This window comes from Polyodon spathula, chromosome 4, assembly GCF_017654505.1.
Source record: "Polyodon spathula isolate WHYD16114869_AA chromosome 4, ASM1765450v1, whole genome shotgun sequence".
Classification (NCBI taxonomy): Eukaryota; Metazoa; Chordata; class Actinopteri; order Acipenseriformes; family Polyodontidae; genus Polyodon; species Polyodon spathula.
Genome location: NC_054537.1, coordinates 88,917,421 through 88,943,408, shown reverse-complemented (window position 1 = coordinate 88,943,408; position 25,988 = coordinate 88,917,421). Strand labels below are relative to the sequence as shown.

The following is a 25,988-nucleotide window of genomic DNA, read 5'->3' as shown; positions in this document are numbered from 1 at the left end:
AGATTGGGGCTCATGTTATAAATGAAAGATAAGTACAATATTCTGTCGCATATCCGACTGTGGAAAGACCAGAGTAAGGGCGGATATGTAAAAAGGCAGATAATTAATCCTCTTAAATACTATTATGCAGACAGTTACTGCATTCACAGTTATTTTGAGATTTAGGTTTTATTATGGAGCTCCCCTAAATACCTTTTTTAGAAAGATACAGGGTATTAATGATGTGACAGAGTAACCATCTGCCATGTGGGTGCGTGCATTTGCTGCTGAGTGACAGACAGGACAACAAGACAGAGGTTGAATTTGATAAGCCCTGCAGGCGAACAGGATTTATTAACATTTCAAGTGAACACAGAGAACAGCTCACATGACACTATCAACAATGGTAGCGCATGGAGCACATACAACATACTAGGATCTACAATCTCTGAACTAATATTTTCAGTTCAATAATAAACTAGTGTTGCTGAAAGAATCAATAAAAACACCAGACCATTATCAATGCTTACTTTAGACAAATTGTTATACCGTATGTGATGAAAAAAAACATTGTCACCATGGAAACATAATTATAAAAAAAGTAGTTTCCTCAAAGAAATGGAAGCATTAACTATTTTCTTGCAAATAAAGCACAAAAAACTGTATTTGATCCTCAAAACCAAAATCCCAGCTCACACAAACTTTAGAGACCCAAAACAATTTCAGCATCCCAATCAATAACAGCTCAACTTGTATTCCATAAGGTCCATCATATCCAATGTATAAATCTCCTGCCAGGGTTTATAACTACAGTACAATCATTTAAAATTGCTAAAAGTTATATTTTTATTATTTTTTGACCCTCTTGCCCCGAATTGAAGTTCCGGGTCATACTGACCCAGTGCAATTTCAAACAAATTGAAACAGCCTTGATTTGATTACAAATTAATACAAAGTCTAATTATAATAACCTCAAAGATATATTTAATTACATCATAACATTGTATAATACACTTTGATTACACAGAAAACAACATTGTATTGTACATTCATATTTGAAGAAGGGAATGTGTGAAGCTTGCTTGAGCATAGTGTACATAAAAATAGTATGAAAAAAACACCTTTTCATGAAATACTAATTAAACTATGATATATTAATTTTCAATAACATTTCTTTTTAAATGCCCCAATACACTTGGATATATACAAAAAGCAAGACATACAGAATGATATGTCCAGGATGTTCATCTATTGTAAAATTTGGTCCTGGGTTCTAAAGTAAAGGAAACAATTTTACCTATTTATCACACGTTTCCCTGATAGCAGCTAATTTGTCACTTTCACATCGGTTGGCTCTGGAATCACGATTATCAAAATAAATCACTCTAGCAAAGATATAAACTGTTTCCAGTGACACTGTGGCTGGGATATAGTAAGTGACTCGGCAGCAGCAGTTGTGATGCACAGTTCACCCCTGAGTCTCTAAGTCGCTTTGGATAAAAGTTTCTGCTAAATGACTAATTAATGATAATAAAGTATAGGCCTACCAGTTTCTGTATTTCATGAGCAAGCAGTCACTTCTTCTTTGGCTCTGCATACTCCAGCTAACAAAAGTATTGCAATGTATGCATGCATATGCAAAGTGGTTTGTAGTGCTCCGGTGTATAGGTGAGTTGAGGTGCTCCAACAAAGGACAAACACAAAGTCTACCGGTCAGGTTTCTTTTAATGCCCTTTTTAAACCGGGTTTCAAATAATAAAGCTGGCTCTACCCAGCAATGGGTATTGCCAGTGAAAACTGGACCCAAAATAATAAAGCTGGTTCTACCCAGCAATGGGTATTACCAGCTACAAAACAAAGGGGTTGCAGTCCCGAAATAATAAACACAAAAACACGTCTCCAAACTGGGTGCTCTGGTGCAGGTGCGGTGCTTTGAGTGCTGGTGCTCGTGCGCGTTCAGGTCCGGGCTTCTTGCTGCAGCTCCAGCTTCGTATCAGCCGTCTGGCAAAACAAACACAATACTCCTCAATGAACCCACACTTCATTCAAGATTCCGTCCTTGTCTCCTCCCATTAACCACAAAAAAGGAGCCGATTACGGCGTCATGTCTCCCTAAAGTACCCTAAGCCCCGCCCCCTCTGATAGCTAGTTCAATCACGTCTCCTCCAATTCATGACTGAAACTTCGCTCACCGTACTAGGGCGATGACTCCAGGTACCGTAACGCCGCCCTCTTCCTGAATGGCCGGCTCCCGACTGTCCCCAGGATGAACTGCCCAACCATTCAGTAGGAAGCCCGCAGCTCCTGTTGTACAGTGCCCTCACTGGTCGAGAGGGAGATTTTTGATTCGGATTCATTCGCTCTCCGTCACAGCATATCAACATGATCAAGTTCTTTCCACTGTGCACCAATGACAAACCTGTGTTTCAAGTTGATCATTTCAAGTATTATATTTTCAATTGCTGGGGGTATTAAAATAATTGATGCAATATCATGAATGCAAGAATTTGACAGATACTGTCCATGTTATAAAAGACCAAGTGAAAGCATTTCATTTTCTTCATGCATACAAAGCTACATGGATAAATACCTCTTGTCACATTGACCCAAGGCCTTATGTCTATATGCAAGATCAATTCTAAAAATATAAACATCTCTAAGTTCTTATTTTCTATGTATAAGTTTGTAACACCAACCTGGGAGAAGTCCTAAGATATTATGGGGGGTTGGGGGGGAAGTAACATTTACAGTTAATGGGTCAAATAGACTTGAAATATAATAGAAGTGTTAAAATCTGTCTTTAAACTACATTTTTATTACATTTATGGGACAGAAGCAAGGGCTGCATGGAGGAATAACCTTGGGAATTGATAATAGGAGAGCAGTGCTTTTTGACTTACGGATGGCTACAGGAATTCCCCCTGGCTCGCGGAGAACATGCATCGTGGAGGTAAGACTGAACCAAAGTTAAATTTATATGGCCAGTGGTCCCCATAGTCTTGCGGGGAACCTTCCTGGCGGAGGATGAAGTCAGCACGGATGGGCTCTAAGGTTGGAAAGTAAGCTACACTTACCCCCAAAAGATGACCCCCAGCTTCTCACAACTGTACCATCAATGCAAGAAAAAAACAACTTAATGTAAAATAAGATTCATTAAAGACTAATCTCACCATTCTATGAAGAGGGGGAGAAAAAAAAACACAGTTGGTAGGAAATCTCTGATGGTCCTGTTGGAGAGATGTCCCTCTCTCCGGGCATACTAGCAATGCCCAGCTGCAAGTGTGTTGTTCTTTTGTTTTAAACTTTATTTTGGCCCTTGTGCTATGTTTTTTTTTTGTTCGGTTTGTTTATGTATTTAATAAATGTGTGCATATGTGAGCATACAATACAGAATGAATGAGTGGGGAGTGGGGGGGGGGGGGTATAGGATATGAAGTCAACGCAAAACGGAGAAAGGCAGTTTCAGTGCTCAGACCAAATCCTGATGTCTTTCTGGGCTTCTAAATTGTGGTAGAGAGAACAAAGAGATGCAAGATGAAAATCTGGCCCTGAAGAATGATGCAAATGGCGTAATAGAGTTGTCCCAGGAGTGAAAGAAGGTCTAGTTTAACTGGTGTGGCTGGTCTGGAAGAATGTGAATGAGAAAGTGAATGCGTTCCAGTTTATGGGGGGAGGTGTGATTCGAAGCGGAGAGCACCCAAGGTTAACCTGGTCAAGACGGAGGCAAACCTAATTATTTAATACCGCTGATAAAAACCTTGAATTGGGAATGCCTCCATGAATCTTTCACACGGTACACACAACTGAACTACATCAACATCCCTTTTGCGTTGATAATTTAATGAACCTCCAATTATGTGGAGAGATTGATTCATAAAGTAATTGTAACATAAATCCTTAAACTATCTCAAAGTAAACATGTACTGTATTTGGATACTTTCTCAAGACATGCCTTTAGCTATGTATAAACAATAACTTACTATAATGATCTAAGGTTTTACCACAATATCCTTCTATATCGCTATCAAAACTACATTCATATCCAAGTGCAATCAAAAGTTAGATTTAAACATATGAATATACATTCTACTGTAATCCTAGAATTCTGGCTATAAATATGATTGATTCATTCGACATATGATTTAAAGTTTAGACAATATTCAACTTTGATTCATATCTTGTTTCAACATACAAAAACACAATGACAAATCTTGTTAAGTATATACTTTTTTTTACTGAAAGTTACAAAAAATAATATTTAAAAGTAGATTAGCATTAGATTGTAGTACTTTGTTTTCAATGTATTATACTAAGTATGTTCAAGACAAATTAACCATTGTGGCAATGTTGCCCCGCCCCTGTGTATTTTTGTGTTGTATGTTGAGTGTGGTGTATTAATGTTGGTGTATAGTCATTGGTACACAGGATATAATATGGGTTATGAACACAAGTGATTTAAATTGTATATTTGTATTTAGGTACAAGGCTTCCACAGCACTTCACATGCAGAGAGAGCCATTTTCCATGCTGCAAGCATTTTTATAACATTTGAGAATAGGTGTATCTCTCAGATTATTGTCATTCTGTTGGTAAACTCTCCACCAGGTAATTTTATTGACTACTTTAAATGTAAGCAGATGACATCAAAACTTCATCAAAAAGACACTTCACCCATTTTCATTTGATCATAAATCACAGAAAATGCATTCTGTTAAAAATACTCTTTTGTAAAATAACTTATCCTAAGTTATACATTTTTACTTTAATCACATTTATATTTTCCTGATGTGTTTTCACAGAATGCAGTACCAAAATAAATCATACCAAATCAAGTCCCATAATTATCATTCTAATGAATTAATTACATTTTAATCAATTTCCTGAATGATAAATTACTTAATTTTAGTGATTTAAGTAAGGCTTTTAATAGCCTACATTTTGAATCTTTATAAATTTAAGAATTCACAAGAATATCATGTATATATCAGGTAACATTTTCCCAGCAAAGCCAATGTATTAGAATTACAAACTGAACCATTTCCATCATCCACTAGATCTCTTATGGAATTCACTTTTGTAGACACAATATCTGTAAGAACTTTACATGGGCCTTATCAGTTTCAAGCTACAAGGTGTAAACCAAATCTGTTAGTCTAAAAAAGTAAAAAAAAACATCAATAACAAAACAAATGAAGCCACTTACTCTTTTAAGGAAATAAATGTATATTTTAATAAAATAACAGATGTGTATGCAATCATTCTGAATACCATTTTGTGAAGTAATTTTGCTTCCTTTAAAACATCCCATGCAAGCAATGCAGCTGTTAAACAACTGAGTAACAGTGACATTAGCCCTTTTTTTGCCTTTTGCATACCCAATTACAGGGTTTTAGAAATAGTACTGTCAAAAAATATTTCAAGACTGATGTGTCTGAGGGCAGTTTAGTGTAGGACTAATCCATTTATTTGGCCTTGTCTTCTGTGAATGAAAAGTTAATGTATCTTGATTTTGACCTAGCCATACAACCACTCTTGTCATTTAATAGAAATTCCCATTTAATATCAAATCAATTCTCTTTCTAAAAATAAAAAGGGCCAGTGAACCAGCTATAGCCTTCAGTCACCAGGCAGCTAAATTGGCTCTTGCTTAGTCTGTGTGCTGCTCACCTAACAATTCTCTACCATGTTCTTTATTCTTAAGGGGTCTGAGTGCTTACTATATTAAAATGTAGAGAAAAAAGTAATGTACATTTTAGTCAGCTAATATGTGATATGTGTTAAATAGTGTAGTCTTAAAATATCGGGCCAAGTAGAAAGTCAAAGTAAATTTTGCATTGATCCTATGAGTTATATATATATATTAGCATTGTTTAGTCAGGGGTCCAATGAATATCCTAGATGAAATGAACATCAGTACATCTAAAGGAGAACTGTACACATGAGCCTGTTAATTTACACTAGTCAGAGTCTTTTGTTTTTTACAGTTGTACTTTTTTTCTGAATTTAATCTAAAAAAAAACATAGTTCTGGTTTTATATTGTGTTCTTAAATTATGCTTTACTGTAGCATGGATTTTAAATCAACCTTTATATAGTGACCTTTAGAGGCATCTGTGACGAGTTGATTTTAGCAGGTGGTGCCGCTAAAGAATTTACATAAAAATAACCACTCTACTGTATACACACGTTTAATGCGTTCCAACTACTAATGACATTTTGTATAAAATGAAGACTATTTTGTGTAATAATATTATAAACACAGAACAATATTCTTCCCAAGGGGCATTTCATTTTCCACTATTAGCTGAGTCTGCAGTGCATATTTAATGAGTCAGTCAAATAACAAGAGAGGTAAGGTTGGATAGTAAATATGACTTTATACTGTAAAGCCATAAATATTTGTAAGCCTTTTATTATGTTATGTGTATGAAAAAAATAAATAAACCTTTTTTCGTGATCAAATGTTTATTGGGGAAAATACAAAAACCATATCTGTTTAAATACTATACAATTATTCCCCGAATTTTACATTTTCACCCCCCTCCCCCCACCCTCCACAGAAACCACCCCCCACAAGGGACCTCCTTAACAAATATGTCACATAAAACTGAAGAAAGATGAATCAAGGATCTAATGGAGTCTGCAGTCGATCTCCATGCCCATGGACTTGAGCTGTAGAAAGTTCCATATAAATGATATCAGGAAAGGCAAGGATCCAGTGACGGTAGGGGAGGGAATGCGGAGATTGCCAACAAAGAGCTATCATTTTGTTAGCTGCTGTGAGACCAGCCAGCCAGATCCGTTTCTGCTGCAATGACACATCAATGGATGAGTCATCATTCAGTAATAATATCTTAGCAGAGCAAGGGATATTCTTCTCAAGAACAGTGGACAGAGCTGAAGAGACCTGATCTCAAAACACAGCCACAATTTGATAAGATCTACTTCCAGCTGAGAGGCCTCAGAACTTTGAAATGCGTGTTCCAAGATGGCTAGTCAAACATAGCCGTCACTCGCGGTAGTCCACTGCCCCTTTAAAATTAGACCTAGACACAGGATTTTGCAGTTTAATCGCAGTTGCACACTTTTAATTTACACAAACCAAATAAAACAAAAACAAACCCTAACTCCGTTTTGGAGCTCTGACTAAACACAAGTCAGGAACTTAACTACTGCTGGATGGCTACACCATTTACCAGCCACAACAAAATTGATTGCACACACAGTACAACACAAAAGGAACAGACAGTACCTCTCTTTCAGTTGTGTACCCACACAACCAGGCTCTTCACACAGCAACCTAGTGCAGCCTGACTGCTCGCCTTTTATACTTGGCAGCTGACCTCAATTTACAATAATGAGGCCAACTGCCAAAACAATTAAATTAAACCAATTTGTATTTGCACATGTTTTTCTTCAGCAGGGAGGAATTAAACCCTCTCCCTGCTCACACTAGTTTGGTTTCTAGTTCTTTGATTTTACTGAGCCTTGATGAGAGGCAAATAGTGGCAGTGGGACAATAGGGACAAATCTGCACTAATTTGCATGATGATCTGAAAGTGACATAGGGAGTATTTCTGCACTGTGTACTTCAGAGAAAAAAATATTTTGATGCAAAAATGAAGTCAATCCTAGAGGAGGATTTATATCTGGCCGAGAGGAAAGTGAATTCTTTCATTAAAGGGTTAAACACACGCCAGACTAGAGCTAAATCAGAAATTAAGCGCAGAAGAAGCGAGGTGCTGTGTATTGCACTCCTGCAACCCCGCCCTGTCTAAAGTAGGATTTATCATTACATTCATGTAAGCACCAAGAATTAATTTAAAATCTGATAGCTCTAATAACATTTTGGTCAAAAAATTAAAGAATTCCAGATCAAATACCGTTGGGGCGTATACCGCTACAAAGGTGACACTTTGTACCTGAAATAATAGTTTTAAGACAAGCTACTCTCCCATCTCAATCTCCCTCTATGCTCACAATAGTAATCTGGATATTGCGGTGCAATACAATCACAGCACCTTTCGTTTTGTTTTCTGCAGAGGAGGAAGCAGTACATAGTAATATTTACTGGCTAGTCTGGATGTCTTATTGTTTAAGATGAGACTACTGAATCACAGTAACATTATTTTTTTTTCTACGTAGTAAATCTAGGCAAGCAACAGTCCCAAAGTTGTGGCAGCACTTTCATGCCTAAATGGGTTACACACGCGGCTTAGTTGCAACACACTGAGGATCTGTGATTGTTGTTTTAACACAGTTCAGTCGTAAACATAACTTTATTCCGATTTTTAAACAAACTGTACTCGTGTGACTTGTAAAGCTCATGTATTGTACATTTTATTGTTTCAATTGTCTTCTGGACAGAGAGGACTGTATAGAAGAAATATCCTGTATAGCAGCTTTGATGTTGCTGAACTGTCTGCATAATGCATCTTGGTGGTGATCGCATCCATTTTGTGTTCTGCCTCCAGCAACTTACTACAGATAATGTCCATGTCAGAGCGTAGGGCCACGACATTGACAATAAGTCCAGACATGAATTCCTTCAGCTCACCGACAGCCCCAGAGAGCAGGTCACCTATCACCTCCTTCAGCACATGAATTTGTGAGATAGAAGAATCTCAATAGTTTTCTATCTGCAACTCAGAAGCTAAACCCGACACGTGCGTGTCCTCCATTGCTAGTTTCTTTCTGGGTTTCTTTTCCCTAGTTTTGTTCAACAGAGAAGGGATATATACAGCATAAGTAAATAACTAAATAACATAGATAAATAACAGAAAATGTTTTTGAAGTTCATACCACAAGTTGTTTTCTTTCTTTTGTAATATGTTTTGTAATTCATCTTAATAAATAAATTAATTACGTGGGGATGATACACAGAGGCACTAAGACCATGTGAGAGCTACTGGTGTCAGGCTTTGCTGCAGTTCGAATTAAGTGTTCAATTTTGTTTAACAAGGGAATTGATTTAAGCAACAGAGCCCGTCGATGCGGGCTCTACCGTGTGGTAAATGACCGCGTCTATAGTTATGCGCCGTAGGCAAGGACGCTAATGAAAGTCAACGTCATCTACCACAGGCATAGCCCACATCGAAAGGGCTCTATCGCTATATATTTTGCCAGGTAACATTCAGCTGAGGAAAATAGTCCCTAACAGAACTAGAATAGAAAAAAAAGCATACACTTAGAGAAAACATTTATTATTGTTGTTGTTGTTATTATTATTATTGCTAACATATTTATTGCGGTTTTACTCTGTATTACAATTTATCTGGACATATACAATTGTTGAATAGTTTGTGTAGTATTGAATCTGTAAAGAGCTGAGACAGGGTTGGGAGTTTGACTGGCTGGTTTTGAGGGAGGGTGTTGTTTGTATCCAGCCATTGACAAAATTGTGGACCAATCATGTTTTCCCTGTTGATTTTCAGTCCAGTAGCTGAGAATTGAGCCTTCATCAGGGTGCCGTCACAGACATGATTTCCCTTGTCTCTAGTCCAGTGTCAAAAAGTATGTTTAAAGCTTTTTATATTATCAGATTAGAATGTTAAGTGGAAAAGGTTGTTTTTTATGTGCAGATTGATTCTGATTCCGTTCCAGGGGGCATCTATGCAAAATAGAAGCCCGCTAGATCTGGAAGCTGATTGGCTGTTCGCACCCAATTGTTTTCTAATCTAAAAACGGTATGTTTGAGTGTTTGGGCAAGGCGAATGTAAGGAGTTTGGATAGCGAGTTTGTTATTGAAGTGCTGGTAAACAAACACATTGGAACAGGTACCTGGAGTACGACTTTTGGATTTTAATTTGGTTTTGCTGTCGGGGAAACAAGCTTAGCCTGCGTCGTGTTTAGATAATAACAACAACTGTTTAGTTAGGGCCCGAGAACGGGTTAGGTTTTTGTTTTGTTTATTTTATTTTGATTAAAAAATAAACACACCCTACAGCGTTTACTGGCATTCTGGTTTCATCTGCTTTATTTGAAAGGAAAATACTTATGACACAGATACCATTTTTTGTTGTTTTTAATTTAAAGATGTAGTCAGTAAATAACAATTCATCAAAACCTAAACTGGTAACTGCATTCATTTGTTAGAAGTTAGACAAGGTATGTGTGGTGCGTATTCCTATAGTAAAATCTTTTTGGATAGGAGGATATGCGCCAACTGTATTTCATGAAATTGTAGAAGGGCTTCTTTAACATAGTAACTAAGATGTATTTTATTTTTATCATAACAAGTTTGTCATGTGTTGTTATTGGAGGACACATTTCAAATAAATTAGGGCTTCAGCTGAGTGTGTTTATGCGTTCTGTTCCCAAGGAGATGGCTGAGTGACGCGGACACTTGGAGCATTGCTCACAATGTGCTTCCAATAATCTTTATCTCAATGTGTTTTTTAATTTACATTTTTTATTATTTAAAGCTGAGCAAATATGTTGGTGACGTTATGAAACGTGCCAAATATCTATTGGTGCAGAAGCATTAATACATCGTATCAAGGGATAGTGAAGAGATAGAAAAATAAATATTGTTAAATAAATAATTCATTTAAACAGAAATGGAAAGACACATACCAAGAATCCGCTAGTTAATCTAAGGTTTAACTCTACAAAAATTACTAAAAAAAAAAAAAAAAAAAAAAAATTAAGGTGTTATATTAAAAACATTTGTAACTATTTGGAAGCAAACAGCCAATAGCATCAATTTTTAATGAGCCCAGCTAACAATAGAATGTTGCAGATAAAGCTGTCATATTTATATAAATTATTCATACTAAAGATTAAATGGAAAAGGCTGAATAAATTGTGAAATTTAAAGATGTCAGCTTATTTTGCAACTTTGTGTCTAACAGGGAATTTTCCTTAAGATATTTTTGTTTAAGTTTAACTTTATGAAAAAAAAAAAATTACAATTGTTTAAGACATCATTCCAGTAGCAGACACGAGGAGAATAGTATAAATGAGTGCTCAGTAATACTCTGTTCAGCACTAAGTAATGTTCTCTCAATTATTATTATTATTATTATTATTATTATTATTAGAGCTACTCTTTGTGAATGAATGACCCTATTAGCATTTTATTTAGAATTGACAGAGCTACTGTGTAATACTCTTTTTGGCCTAGTTCAAAGGTGGCATTACTGCAACCTTATGATCCTAATCCCTTGGGTATTTTTTAACCATAATAACAAGTTGATTTTAACCTTCTATGACTTCAGACAATCTCTCTATCCAGCTCCCTTTACTGTAGTTAAACACAATGTCTTAAACAATTAATACAATTCAAAGTTACAATAAGAAACTGTTATTAGGCCACAATTGGAGTGTAAAGTCTTTCAAGGAACCACCTCACTGTACCTTTGCTTCAGGGGCCACCAGTGAGAGGGAGGAAACATAACTAGCGTAAGGTAGCTCAAGTGCAAGAAAATGTTATCTAGCACTACAATAAAAAATGCATTAAATACATGCATTAAAGATATTTTTACACAGAAGTGAGTCAGTGCCCCTCCCTATCCCATTCACTTTGACACACAAACACAACCAGACACATAGCTGTAACACCTGATCTGTTTCAGACTTTTCAGTAGCTGTATTATCAGTAAACCAGTGTGGCAAAGTGGCTGATAAGGGAAACGGGTGTAGCGGTGATGCGGTGCAGGAGTGATGAACAGACAACGGTGATTCAGTGAATAAGTGCTTTATTGCTCTTTTTCCAGGTCTGGCGACCGTCAAATAATAAATCCCTGGCAATACACAACAATGTGTAAAGCACGGGGATGACGAAAACAAGGGCACAGTCCCGAACAAAAACAACGGCACGGTCACCAGTCCTGGGTGATCGAAAACATGCAGGTGCTCCGGACAGTGCTTCCCTTTCGACAGCTCCGGAGGTGTGCGTTAACTGTCTATTAGTGCGACAAAGACAGACAATTACATACAAACAGAAATAACACACAACATGTATAACACTTTTCAAAATACTCTCTGAGAGCTCCTCTCTCAGTCCTTCTCTCCTAACGTTAACCCAAGCAAAGGAAAAGATCAGTGTTACCCTGGCCCCTATATGTAATCCCGTATGACAGCTAGGTAAACTGTTGCAGCTGCCTTATTACTTGCAGCTGCCCCTCGTTTACCTTTCAGATCAATACGGTCTTACAACAGAGTCTCGCTTCTTTCCAGGCTGACCCACTTTCCGGTCCCAGAAACGAACTGTCAGGCCAGCCCTTCCAGATACTTTTCCTACCGTTCTTTAGCGCCCGCACAGGTCGGGAGGGAGATTTATCACTAGAACTCACTGTATTTCTGTCACAACCAGTCAGAATATTTCCTTACAAATGCCATTTTAAACTAACATATTATATAGCTTTGATTATGTAGTGTAGGCAGCAGGAGTGGTTCAATAGTTTTGTTATGCTTAACAAAATGAGTCATGTTATTAATATATCATAGTATCAATTATTCATTACATAAAGTATGTCATAGATTTCTTGTCCTCCAAAAAATACTTCATGTGTAATTAACCTATTGTTCAAGACCTGATTCAAGCATTTGTGACCTTTAGAGCTTTGAATAAAGAAAATAGACTGCTTAACATTTAATGGTGTTAGTTAGAACATTATAAATTAGCACAGACATTATACCTGTGGATTTTATGTTAATTAAAAATCTCTACCGGGTTATGTAAATAATGGTACAGCTTGGTTTAAAATTACTTGGCCCCTTTTTATGTGGTTTACCGCGGTTTAGGTACATTGCAGTATAGTCACTGTTCCAGCTATGCTACACCACAAATATCATAATTTCGGTATACAACGGTTAAAGCTAATGCTTGTGTTCCTATGAACAAAGACAGTTTCCATGCAGCTATTTAATACACTTTCTTATTACACAACTCATCTATAAAGCACTATCATTCTAGGAGTCAAATGTCAATAATTTGAATTGTTGAATACATGGTGTCACATAAATAAAATACTGAATGAAGAGGTCTCTAAAACCCTTGGGCTCTATTTTCTTTTAGCTATTTGATTAATGAGAGTGCAAGCCAGAGCTACTTCCAGTTGTTACTAAAGAATTGCTTGGTACTGCCTTTAGTTATAGTAGAAAGTTGCAAACGGGATCTTCACTGAAGTCTCGTGAACATAAGGTATGGCTTTCGGACATGTTTCCATGTAAACAAGCTTAGTTTTGTTCAATCTGCGCGTGACATTCTCCTGACAATGGAGAGAGAATCTGGATTTTTTAAACTGCATGGAAACCCCCGCTGTTAAATGTTGTAAGCACCTACATAGCGCTGGTATTGGCGGAATGAAAAGTTTAAACATATTAACTAATGAAATCTGTAGCAAAACACTTGCCTGTTAAAAGATAGCTCAATATTCTGGTTTAAAATAAAACCAGTGTGTCTTGTTAATTAAACCCATGGTTTATGAGCCTTGTCCTGCTTGATCAATCAAAACCTTATTTACCCTTCTTTGAGCCTACAAAAAATCTCAGTAATAATACAATATAGAATTTTCTACAATATTTATGACGTCCTGTTGGCTATCTTTAAAAGAGGTTAGTGTTCTAAAAATATCACTAGCTGTATAATTAAGCCCGTATTACATTTGAGAAACATTAAAATCTTTCTGATAAAAAAAACAGAACATGCTTAGAACATGCTGGTAAAGCAGATTTTTCATAAACTAAACAATGGACCAAATTGACTAACAGACACAGTTCAATAATAATAATAAGAATAAGAATAATAAGAATAAGAATAATAAGAATAAGAATGCATTATGTATAAACAATACATTATATTAATTCCAGCCCTTGCTGGTTTTGAAAAACAAATATCATTCTAATGTCATTTTATTTCCATTTGATATACAGTAATAATAGCTTGGTTTGTTGATTTGTGCATTCAATGCTTTCTGTGTTGATTTATATATTTAATGAAACTGCAGCTGTGTGTAAGACACCCAGAGAGCACATTAAAGCCAACCTTGAAGCCTTGATCAATAGAACTGCTTAACTAGTTTGCATTGGAAGGCATTGTTTGTATTTGCTTCATTAGGGCAACAAAGGCCACATATCTTCACCACCACAACTTGCCATCAGTTTTCTGGATGTTAGTTGAGGAATTGGAAACTTGTCTTTCCGAAAGGAGACTCCACTCATCAATCTCAAACGTTACCAGTTTAACCAGTTAAATAGGTCTTTCTGCCCACAAACCCCTGTCATTTCTTTGTTTGGTACGTTTACCTGGCACTATGGATTCGACTCCTGGATCTGGAAGTTGTGTTTCAGCTCCCGAGAGCCCAGCTGCTCCAGTTGAACCTAGCTGCAACAGAATGTCTTGGTTGTCTCTTGAACGTGCTGCACCAATAAAAAAAAAAAAAGAAATACCAGTCCTCAGCTTCTCAGTACTCTATACTCCAGGAATATTTCTTACAGCGCTGGTACTTCCCGCGAGGACCTCATCTCCTTGCTCAATCAACCTGAGGCATCAAGTCTCCGGTCCCGTCTCCATTTGGCGAGGCCTCCACCGATGAAGCCGCCCAGTCTGGGTCGGATTCCCCTGGCATCATCCTTAAGTCCCCCATGCATGCCAGCTCCATCTCTAATGCGGACATCCTCCAAGCCCTGCAAACAATGCAAGCTTCAATCTCCGGGCTGTAGAATCGACTTTTTCAACTTGAATGCCATCCTGTACCTCTTGGTTCATCTTAGCTTCCAGCTGCGGCTGCCTGTTCAAGCCCACTCAATTCCGACCCTTTTAATCTTTCTGGCCCTTTTAATCTTTCCACAGCAGCACGGCAATTTTTTTTTAAATGTATGAATGTAGTCTTAGGTGCTGACACACCCCAGGTTCAATTTTAACCTCTCATTAGATAATGTCAAGAAGCAAGTTAACGAGAATGGGATCTATAGCCATGGCCACAAGTTTTACATTAGCCTATAAAATTAACACATTTTGCTTCATAAAGTCAAATAAAACCTGCTGTATAATGTTACATTAACATGTTGAATTACATACCAGTTTGTAGTTTTCCATATACTTAATGAGAAACTGACACAAATAAAAAAATGTGACATTTTGAAATCCAACATGAAATACTGCACTACTATTATGTATACTTTTACAATATCATTTTGTAGTTTATTTGATAACATGATGTTAAATAAAATATCTAAATTATGTTCATAGTTAATAAAATGCAATCCTAAAATCTATGTGATGAAAAACTTTTGGCCATAGCTGTATTCCTTTCCTAAAGTATTCAAGCTCAGGACATCAATCAGATGAAAGCACTAAAGTAGGAGCTCCTGGAGGCCAGTGGTGACGTCAGTTGTAATGTGGGAAATGATAATTACAGAGGCACTGGAGCACTTCTTCAGCACAGCATACACATTCATGGCTCCTCTGCTGTCTGCAGGATCCCACTGCATTTGCTTACCTTATTAACAAAAGAAAGAAAAGCATTACTGCCGATTGAAGATTGACAAGAAAAGGACAAACAGGATGAAAAACGCACAACTGAGGGTACCATTATTTATAACTGCCTGAGAAACTAACTCCCATTTACAAACAACCTTGCCCTTGTAAGACCTCAGGTAAGTTGTTGATATGTTAATACTAATAGAATCCTGCTAGAATGGAAGGATGCCTCTTGTATACAGTACAAAAGGCATCCAGTATTATTATTATTATTTTTTTGTTTAAATGTTTGAATGCATATAGGCTTTCTTTGAACACATTATACTTCAATCTTCTGTTAGCTTTTTAATAAGCAGATTAATAAGCATCAGGTACCCTCGGAGACCAGCACTGCAGCTGCAAGTGTGTTTCATTTAAAGCATACAGCACTCGTTTTTAAAAACCTAATGTTGCTGTGATATAGTACCAGCACCATTCCTCTCAGTTAACAGGGTGTATAGAATATAGGACTATATTTCTTGAGAACTGCAGGTCATAAAAATAGATGTCTTCCTTGTCTTAATCTTTTTACTGTTGATTTATTTTCTAAACACATATATTGGATATTGTACAGTGTGAACAGAAATAGATTTTCTATTTTTGCTTGGACTTTTATTGGAAAAAAAACAAATACATGTCCAGGATTAAAATAGGATATTAACTGTAAGCAGAGATTGCACATTCATATACCTACACTGCCCTCTTAGCACACCATGTTCTTGTTTGGGGGCAGCATATGTAGAAATACATTTTTACACAGTATTAAGGAAGAAAATAGTGTGTTCTAAGGGAACTTGGTCTGGGTTTGAAATCTTGAAGTTACAGTAGAAGTAGCCGAAATCCCCCGAACACACAAATTCAGCCCCACAAACGTAAAAACATTTTAAGCGCATTGTATGCTTCTCATGACACCAAGGACAGAGAAGATAAATTAATAAAACACAAAAAGAATCCAACTTTATGCGTGTAATAGTATCACTGACATAAATGTACAAGGAAAGAATCAATATTTGCACTAGCACAGTCTGAAATTTGCACAGTGCCAATAAATCACCTCATTAAAGTCACATTTTAAGAGATGAAAACAAAATTAAAAGACTAGTGGCCACAAGGATAATATCAGTTACAGGGTCTGTGTTATTGAAGTGCCAATATATAAAAAAAGATAATACAATAGGTTATTAAAAAAAAAAAAAATACTTACATTTGGTAAAATGCAATGAAATTAAAATACCACAAAAATGTATCTCTTACATACCACAGACTACTGATTATATATATTGCTACTTATTTAAGCTTTATGTATTTTGGAAATAGATTTAATTGGACCATTATTTTTCAGTCACGCTTATTATTATCTATTTTTATATGTAGATGTTTTTTGGTGATGTTTTACATGTTATGAAACATGTTTTACTACTACTACTAATAATAATAATTGAACTCTTATCCCTTTATTCATATCTAGCCCAGCCATATAATGTACTAATACACGTAACAAATGACAAATTGCATCTATTTTATATACATTTTTAGGTGTTGAAAATTGATAAAATAATGAAAAAAGGTTTCAAGGTTTCTTTATTGGTATTTTTTGTAATAAATAACTTGTCAGTCCCTGTCTCTATTATGGCAGAATGACATCTGGGTGTAACTGAGTGTAAGGAGGTCCAACAAACATTAGGTTTATCAGGTTTATTTATAGGGTAGTGGTATGAAGATGTTTATACCATTAAAACACATACAATAGGAATATTGCTATATAAAGAGACACCCCCCCCCCCCCCCCCCCCCCCCTCCATTGAATATTAGATCAGTATGATGCTGTTTATAAGACCCAGCTGCTTGTGTTGAGTATGTTCAATTGTAGTCACTGCATGCATAGGTCAGGGGGCTTACCTGAGCTTATTTAAGCACACAATGACTCACTTTGGTCTGAGTCACTTTGAAACAACCTGATGGAAAGAACAGGTCTTACTGAATATCAGAGGTGAAAAGTCACAGGGATGCTTCAAAATGGAGCTGCAAAGTTATATGCTGCCTGGATATTTAATGTCTCCCAGTCTGCTGTTTTGTCTTGGTAATATTGGGTATGCAATAAGTCCATGACCTCAATGGGTGTCCATTGTGCATGTTCTGTGATCCTGGTTGCCCCTGTAGAGTAACATGAAAGCGTCATAAGGCTTGGCATAGGAGCATAGCCGTTGAAAATATCCTCAGTGGACCTAGTTAATTTTTTTCTACATTTTCCAGATGGCCATATGCTTGAGTAGAGGTAAAAAGGATTGAGGTACTATGTGATATCTATCTATTTAGAAGTGGTATTTAAAAAGTGAAACCTATTTTTTTATTGACCCCCTCATCAACATCACCAACTACAATAAGCCTACATGATAATAAAACAACATGTCCAATATTGAGCAGGTTTACAAGTTTAATCGAGGCATTATTAATGAATCGAATTACATTTTAAATGACATTGTTATAGCTGTATAAACATCACTCTTTTTACTATATACTATATTTGACCTATTAGCAGCTGCATAATATTTCTAAATATCTCAAATTAATACATTACTTACATGAATAACTGTTTCAGATTACAATTCCCTAAGCCAATGAATGCTCAGAAATCAAACCGATAGTCAGAGGTAACATTTTTCGTTAAAAACAACTGCTTCACACTCAAACTACTGTTCACTCTCCTCTTCTTGTTCTACCCCATAGCAACCAATACACACTCCTGATTCGCTGGTAACCTCCCAACTCCCACCTGATAGGCTCTCATTAACTGTCAGTAAATGCGCTGTATTCACGCCCCAAAAACACACAAGAGTATATAGTGCTGCAGATCGGAGCCTGTGACTGTGCCGCTTCTAAAATGCATGAAATCATGTAATAAAATATTGCAGCGTTTGTAAAGCATAGTATTATTAATAAAATCCGCGCTCGTGTAATCGCGGCCCTCATTTAAGAGCTACAGTCATTTTGATAAATTGAAAATTACGTGGCGGTGCCAAATTGAAGTAATACGGCACATGGAAAACTACAAAGCAGTATCCAATTCAGTAGGTTGTTAACGTAACATTATTCAGCAGGTTTCATTGGACTTTATGAAACAACATTGATTAATTCTGCAAGGTGCTGCAAAACGTTGGGCCACAGATATAACTGCACTCTATAATTATTAAAAAGAATTACTATTTAATTACCTGTGTTTTTTGCTTTTTTTTTTTTGTAATAACACAAAAAAAAAAAAAAAAAAAACTTGCTTTGGGAGCACCGGACAGAGCAGTTATGGTAATAATAACACATATGCGGGGATCAGCAGATGTTACACGTTGGTCACCTTGCAAAACACTAACCTCACTAGGCCATCATCATAATCGTCCGTTAGTATTAGGTACACTTAATTGTAATATAAAATAAACATACCTCAACGCTGTGATAGCATTACTGACGCAATGCCTGATTTAAACCACACAACGTTCCGTAATATTTTGTTCATTTTCATGGTTCGACATTTCTGTTAGTTTCAAACGAACCTGCTTTAACATTTATAAAACAATGGTAAACAATAAGTTTCGTGTCACTTTGGACAGTGGGTTCATCACGCTGGTGAAGTTGGTTGATGTGGATATTCGATGTTTGCGCATTCACTACATTCTACTCAATTAACAGTTGCTAGCTCCTACCTACAAACTGCAAATGAATGCCATTTCACCCTACAAACAATGTCAAGGAGTAATTTAAGCCATACTCGACTTGAGACTCAGCAATTTGAGGTTATGAACATGCAAAATGCACATTCATATTAACGTTACATGTTACAGTAGGCTACGCCATATAAAGGTGCATAGTTTCTACAAACAAACTCAGAACAATGATATTTCACTATCTGAAAGACGTCATGTCAATGAATAATTTAATTCACGCCTAACTGATTTGCGAGTTACTAATCTTTAGTTATGCACACACAAAACATGCATGCACATTCATTGTACATTGTAAGGTAGACTACGTCACATACAGCTACTACAATACTCTGCTTATGAGGGCAGGTGAAGATATGCCTAAAGGGTCTCCTGTTTAACTAGGCTATTTAATGCAAGTCTGTTCTTTAATTCCTCCCATTGTAGGCATGTTTTATGTGCTGTTACTTTTTCAAACTTGTAAGCTTTTTGTACGTTTAATATTTTGATCAGATACTATACAAAGGAAGACCTGCTGCTTTGATCACAGCCTGCATCAAGTAAATACCCATACTAGTAATCCTGAAAAAATAAAACAAAGTGAAACTGACAAACTTATTTGCAGTGTTCAAAATGGTTTGGCATAATACCCACATTTTTCATAATTTGATAATGGAAAATATATGAAAATATCTAGTAATTTACATAAAACATTCACCAAATGCAGGACATATATTTAGATTATATAAAACAACATACAGTTAGAATAGAAAAAATGTGTGTGTATGTATATATATATATATATATATATATATATATATATATATATATATATATATATATATATATATATATAGCACTGTATGTTAGATATACTAACATATAAGATCCTTATTTGAAAAATACTATAAAATTCGGTCAATGTTATAACCTTCCAATCTGTATATAATTTATATATGAACATATATAGTGCTCACCCTTTATAACGCTATAGTGTGGAGCCATAGTTACACTATTTGTGTTCCGCCTTATAATTATATTTTCCCGACGGTAATACCCCGTTTACCCTCGGTGCTAGGATGGGCCTTATAATAAAAGGGCTGCCATATGGAGCAAATGGGAGCCACGATCCTACCGTGTTATAACCAATTCCACACTATAACGAGGCGTGTTATAACGGGTGAGCGATGTATGTAATCACATAAAAAAACAAATTAAGATAAAAAAGGGGCATATAAATGTAAAATGTATTGCTTATAATATATGTAAACTATACGTTATTTCCATATTTGTTAGCCCACTTTTATACTTCTGAAATAAATTAAATGAATAAATAAATAAATCAGATGGATTGATAATTTTTTTTAATAGCATAAGTCTGCATTATTTATTACCGCATACATTTTTGTTTTTATTATTATTATTATTATTATTATTATTATTATTATTATTATTATTATTATTATTATTATTATTATTTTTTTTATTTATTTTTTTTATTGCCAAAGTATTGCCAAAGTAGCTTAGTTTGACACATATTAGGGCTATCCTGAAGCGTAATTCAAACTAGTCTCATTTTGACTTGAAGGAATGATCGAATCAATTCTGGAATGAAATCTTCTTCAGATCGGCTTTGATTAACTTGAATGTTCTGCATCGTGACAGGGTAATTCACAAGACAACCCCAAGCCGAACGCTACAAGTTAGTTTTTCTAAAAATTTAATGAAGCCCTGGCTGATGAAGTTGGGACGTATGTTGGTTTGGGATCACCTGATTAAGAAAAAGCATGTCTGTTTTTCTTTTTTTTTCTTCTTTTTTTTAATTTAGTCATCTACAATTTTTTACCCCGGTTTTTCTCCCCAATTTGGTATGCCCAATTATTACCTGTATCCTCGGTTCACCACTCGCAAACCCCCCTGCCGACTCAGAACAGAGGCTGGAGCACGCATCCTACGAAACGTGCTCCTGCCAAGCCATCATTTTACACACTGCGGATCCACAGCGAGGCCACCAGACCTATAGTGCCGGAGGACAACACAGATCTGGTGGCTCCACTGCAGAACCACAGGCACCCTATCGGCCACACGGGTCGCTGCTGCATGATGAACCGCGGATTCCCCTGCCGACTAAGCCCTCCCTACCCGGGCAGCACGCGGCCAACTGTGCACTGCCCCCTAGGAACTCCCGGTCACGATCGATGTCTGTGTTTTCTAACACATATAACAATGTTTGCACATTAAGTCCATACTTGAATTAGTAATAAGCAAATACCCAGGATAGAGTGTGCCATTGTAAGTTTAAATTACTTACCTCAATAATAATGCCAACAAGGTAATGGCCCAAAATCTCTTTACCATCTGCGATTCAGGTAGTAACATTTAAGCACGAAAAATATTTAATTAATTCCCATAAGTGTTGGTATGGGTCAAGAAATTTGGAGGCAAAGAAAACACTTGTATGTCCCACTTTTCTTTCAGTGTTTGATTGTGGATTATTCTTTACATGCATGCAGCTGCATCTAGTCTGAGGATACGAGACTCTCTATCGTGGAGCTCTTAGATTTGTACCCAATTCTAAATCTTGAACTCATCATTGTGAGCTGTACAGGCTAATGGGGTGGACCTCACTGAAGCACTGGTATATCTTGGTATAAAAGTTATTCTTATTCTTATCTTAGTATTCTAGTAACCACCAGTACTAATATTTACCAGCTTAGATCCCAGTCAATATTACATGTAATCATTGATTAATGGGATACATTTGTACAAGTATAAAACCCCTGTTGTCTCAGTTAGGCGTGTGGCCACCCACAGATGAGGGGACCCACAAGGGCTGAAGTGAGAGCGAGAGATTCGAGGAAAAGGAACCTAATTGAACCGAATTGTAGTGATGCAGGATTGGAGGACAAGGGGCTCTGGTAAAAAGTAGTAGGAAATGTGATGTTGACCCCGTAAAAAAAAAAAAAAGCTCTGGTTGCCTCCACTCTCCTGTACTAATCGCTAGTTTGTGTGCATGTGTATGTGGTCAGGTATTACTATCAATGTGCGAAGAAAATTTGAGAAAAGATAGTAACTCCTGAAAAAAATGACATTGTGGGGAAGTCTCAACTTTGTAAAATACCTTTTTTAAGAACTAAATATGCCTTAAAAAAAATAAAAAAATTAAAGTGCCAACAGTTTGTTTGTTGGAGACGTTCACCATGTGTGGAGTTTTGTCTGAGTGGAGTTAGAAATAGTAAATATAAATATAGTAAGAGTCAATGAGAAGTCCCTAAAAATAATAGAATGCAAACGTGTGTTTATCCAGGCATGTTTTCTTTTATAGAGCAGATTTTAAGATTGTGTAGGCAGTGACAGTCCGTGCAGGAGGATTTTTAGTTATCCATTCCCAAAGGAGTGGGAAATAACTGGACCAACACAAAACTGCCCTGATGGCAAAACACAAAATAGGCATTTGATTTGTTTGATATTCCTTCATATGCATTTTTTCTTAATTTGTTACAATCAGTCCATTTTAGTTTAGATTCTCACAAGCACTAGCAAATATACATTTACGTTGAGTTTTTCTTTCATCACCACAAAATGAAGCTTGCGGAAACATATGACACGTTTTCAACTATGAATACAAAAACATATAGACAAGTTGTGTTTTGTTTGTTTAGTTAAATTAAAATCATGACATTTCAAAGCAAAGACTGGCATTTATTATTATTATTATTATTATTATTATTATTATTATTATTATTATTATTATTGGTTTCCATGCAGGTCAATTTACATGTGAAATGGCGATGAACGTGCACATTACTCATTACAATTACTCGTAAATCAGGTTTGTGGCCAAAACTACGGCCAAAGAGAAAGATAGGTTAAATCTCATTTACTTGTATAGATGACAAAACACAAGGAAATCAACGTCCAGTTTTGCATGGAAAAACACATTTCACATGTAAATGTTAATGAGTGTGTTTATTCTTAACTATAAATATTGCAAGGGAGCAGGTCAGTTATTACTGTGGATTCCAACATGACAGGAAGTAGTGGCTTAAGAGCGATTTTTATGGTTAGCACAGTGGTGTAGTTCACCTTTATGGTAATGTAGGCGGCTTTTTAAATTATTATTATTGTTTTTTGCTGTGTCTGGACTGCCATGTTGTATAGCTCTTGTGGGTTTACAGTTCTGCATAAAACCACTTACCCTGAACTGCGTTATGCCCTTGTTATACTATTAAAGCAGCTGTTTGAGAATACCCTTGCTGTAAAAACTATGCTAAAGTTAGACACGAAGAGCAAGTGAGCTGCTTAAATGTAACTGAATTAATTCCCGTCCTTTTTTTGATCCCAGCTATGTCCAAAGACAATGCATGCCTGCCCTACACGTATGTAAATATAAAAATCAAGTATCAGTACAGCTGCATAAAAGCAGCATGTTTTCACTCCCTTGGGGTTGTGTGTTTGGTGAGTGGAGAACGGGGGAGAGAGAAGGAGAACGAGAAAGAAACTGATTTAAACAAACAGTTGCTACAAGTGCTGGAGGGCCAGCACTCTATTTGTGTGAATAGCTATTGTCCACTGTGCTGTCTATCTGTCTGTTTGGCCACCGTGCCGTTTTGTTTTGTGTTTCGTTCACCTGTTTTATTTCTGCAATAATAAACCGCGCAGCACCGCATTCACTTACCATATCGTCTCGCAGTACTATGTGTTCTTCCAGGTCTGACGTCACCACTACAGACCTCTTTGTGACACGTGGTGTCATCGTGGGATTACCAGTGCCTCCTAGACAGACCAGAGCAGGAAAGGCAGTTATTTCTGGATTATTTCTTTTTTTGGAGAGAGGAAAGAGGCAAGACAGGAAGCAACAATAGCACCCATCCTGCAGGCCAGTGATAGAGAAGGTGATCGACTGGCTGCTGGATCAGGAGAAGCAAGGGGGCCCCAGAGTAACATCAGCGCAGCAGATGCAGGCAGTGTTGACAAGGTGCCCTGCACTACTACTAGCAAAGCTGTTGTCCTCCCTAGCGCCCAAAGGGCAGGAGCCCGAACATCCTGCACCTGAGTAGCAGGAGTCCAAACGTCCTGCATCTGAGTGGCAGCAGCTGGTGTGTCCACAGCCCAAAAGGGAAGAGTCGGTGCTTCCACAGCCTGTTCGCCATCGCCTGGGGTTGCCTGCTTCTCTGAAGCACATGGGGATGCCTGTTGCTCAGTGCCGCCCAGGGTTGCTGCCTGGCCTGCTTCCCCTGGGGTTGCTGCCGGCTCTTCTTCGCCTGAGGTCGCTGCTATCTATGCTTTGTCTGAGGTCGCAGCCGGCTCTGCTTGGCTGCAGAGGTGAGGGTCGCTGGAACCCCACCAAGGGGAGCTGCCGGCTATGAAGAAGGGGGGGAAGAGGTCAGGAGACCACCTTCCCCCAAAGCAATTTCGCTGCAGGAGTTCTTGTGGCTGGAGTCTCATAGGAGGGAACTGCCGGCTGTGAAGGGGGGAAAGGTCAGGAGACCACCTTCCTCAGCTGCCTTTCCGCTGCGGGAGTGGATCACCATACTGTCAGTCATGCCACTACCGGCAGGGGAGCTGACAGCATTTTCAGCCCTGGGCCCAGTGAAGCCTACTTTCCTGGCCCAAGACTTTGACCTGGACTGCTGGCTTTTTAAGGGGTGAGGTGGCCTTTGAGGCCATATGTGCTGCGCACAAGGGGGGATATATGTGGCAGTGTGCCCGCCCCTGTGCATATTTAATGTTTATATGTTGTGTGTTAATGTTGGTGTATAGTCATTGGTCATTGGAAAAACACTTAATGAATATTGTGCACAATACCCTGGTCGACAGTTGAAGTTTCTGCAGCAGGACGAAGCGGGCACGTCTGCCTTGCCTTCCAGTGACTTGAGTCCGGCTGTGCAGAAGCAGACGAGGGGGAGTTCAGACTCTGAACAATAAGTGCAAGTTAGTTCTGTTCAACTATTTAATGTTTTGGACTAAGTATATTATTTTACACGTACCATAAACTTATATACTGCGTTTACTATGGTTTATTTGAAACAGTTTTTAAATGTATAGCTCAACTGTGACCAAACGTTATTTCAATTAGAATGTTGGTAACCATGGTTTTGTTGCATGTTGATTGTGATAAAGGGGTTTCAGTAAATGAGACGTTTTTCAGTGGCATGAAAAGTCTGTTTTTTTTACAGCATAAAGGTCGATTTCACCCATTCTCTGCTTGAATTGAAAAATAAAGATCGAAAAAAACATTATTCTTTCTAAAATAAACATCGATATTAATCGTCGATTTAGCAATTAAATAAAAATCAAATAGTAGCAAGCCTATATATAGCCAGAATGCTCAGCGAGGCTGGTTATTCGCTAGAGATTATGCTAGTCTAGCGACCAAATAGAAAAAAAATGGATGTAAATGCATCAAACTTTGTTTTTTGTTCAGATCAAGAAAATGTATGCGATGACCATTTTTTTAAGCTTGTGACCTAATTACATACAGCTGTTTGTTCGCTAGAATCCAGTTTTTGTACGATAAGGTTTGTAATGTGTTTTTTGTTGATGGAAACATAGCTAGCTACAGATTTGCTCTGGGTGGGTTTGACGAGCATAGCAGTGATTGTACACAAATCAATCTGGACTGTCCAAAAACTTGAACTTTATCCAGTTGAGGACTTTATATAACTGGAGTTATAAATGGGACTACTTTTGTGGTCCCTTTAGTGGCGTAAAGATAAATTCCAATCCACTGTTTGACCTGCATGGCATATACTGACTTCTCGGGGGTTGGAGGCACTTGACTTCATCTTGCTGCACAATGCCCCGTGGTGTCCATATATTCGATGTATACACCCTGTCTGGCCTTATTGC

General features: G+C 37.2%; 1 protein-coding gene across 1 annotated transcript in view; it reads left to right on the top strand.

Moving 5' to 3' along the window:
• The first annotated feature begins 15,358 nt into the window (after positions 1 to 15,358).
• dgkb (diacylglycerol kinase, beta) overlaps positions 15,359 to 25,988 on the top strand; it is a 141,197-nt gene continuing 130,567 nt past the window's right edge. Inside the window, exon 1 of the mRNA XM_041248955.1 lies at positions 15,359 to 15,581. The gene's annotated coding sequence lies outside the window, so the exon portion shown is untranslated. The remainder of the gene's footprint in view (positions 15,582 to 25,988) is intronic.